We start from the raw sequence: 1,420 nt of genomic DNA, 5'->3' as shown, positions 1-1,420 counted from the left end.
GCAAGCCCGTCCAGGCACGGCGAGAGAGAGCCCGGTAAGGGGCAGAGAGAGTTCCCAGCACTGGACCCTCTTCACGGGGGTTCCCCCCCATGGCCAAAGCCGCAGCCCGCGGGGGCACGGCATCTAAGGGAAAAGCCAGCGGCGGTGACTGGCCACTCGTATGCTATGGAGCCCGGCATGGGGGGAGGAGGGCAAGCCGGTGCCCCAGCACGGCTTCCTCCTGGCTCCAGAGGGGCGCCCCGTGATGGAGATGTAACTCGGTGCAGCTTGAGGGAAAATGCAAGCCCACATTTCGGGGAGGCAGAGGTGCCCTGTGAGCCGGTGCGGCCCGGTGCAGCTTGCCCCCCCCCCCATCTCTGGAGGGCGCCCCGTTTGCTCCTCCGGCGTGTTGCCCGCACGCCGAGCCCCGTGCCTGCTGGCTGCTGCCGAGGGCGGTGGCGGGTGCGCGTGGCTGTGTCTGTCCCAGAAGAGCGAGGCCGTGGGGCCTCCGCTGGCTTCCTTTCCTTCTGTCCTTGTTGATCGATGAGGCCTTTCGGGTCGCGTCGGAAAGGGCCCCCGGCCGGCAGGGCAAGGGCGGTCTTCCTTTCCACTTCGCTTCCCGTCGCGTGTGAGGTGTCGTCCTCGTTCCCCCAGCCCCGAGCGGCTCGAGCGGGGGGGAGCCGTGGCGTTAGCGGCCCGGCGCGTGCCTTGCCGCATCCTCCCCTTTCCACCTCCCCCCCGGCGCTGGGGCAGGGTTCGGGGACCGGTCTACCGCAACCGGCTTTGTGACTGCTGCGTGGCCCCGTGAGTTTTCAGGTGTCCTAAAACGCGTGAGGCGCCGGTGTCGTCCTCGGTTCCGGGTACCCGCGGGTGCCGGCCGCGAGCAGCTGCGTGTGGCGGGGGTTGGCCGAGCCGAGAGCGAGGCGGCGGCGTCGCGAAAGTTAAAAGGGGCTAAAAGCGGCGCCGCGCGCGAGGCCTCACCTGCCCGGGTGGGGTCCCCGAGGGTTCCTCCCTAAATGAAACCTCTAGCCTGAGAAGGGCGGCTTTGTGGCCCGTCCCCCCGCCCGCTGCCGAGCGAGCCGCCCCGGCTCTAAGGTCCTGGCGTGCCGGGGGCGCGCCCCGCTTCCGCGGGTCGCTGTCTCCTCTAGCACGTCCCGGTGCTCCCGTGGCAAGGCGGGGAGAGAGACGAGGGCCTTCTCCCCGCCGGGCGTGTCGGTATCGCTCGCTTCCGCTGCTGCTGCCTGAATCGTGCCCGGGATCTGGCAGCCAGGGGCCGGCCTCGGGGGCGGGGGAGCCCCAGCCGGCCTCTGTGGCCGCGTGGAGTCGGGAAGCGTGTGCTTGCGTGCGCACGCGAGAGAACTAGCCGCGTCAGCGGGTTGCCGGGCCGCCTCGTCCGCGGCCTTCGCGGGAGGAGCCCGGCCCGCCAGGGTCGGAGAGGCAC

This window comes from Melanerpes formicivorus, unplaced genomic scaffold (genome assembly GCF_026170545.1).
Source record: "Melanerpes formicivorus ecotype bairdi unplaced genomic scaffold, bMelFor1.0.p_v2 SCAF_352, whole genome shotgun sequence".
In the NCBI taxonomy this organism is placed as follows: domain Eukaryota; kingdom Metazoa; phylum Chordata; class Aves; order Piciformes; family Picidae; genus Melanerpes; species Melanerpes formicivorus.
Note: the sequence above shows the minus strand (reverse complement) of the source record.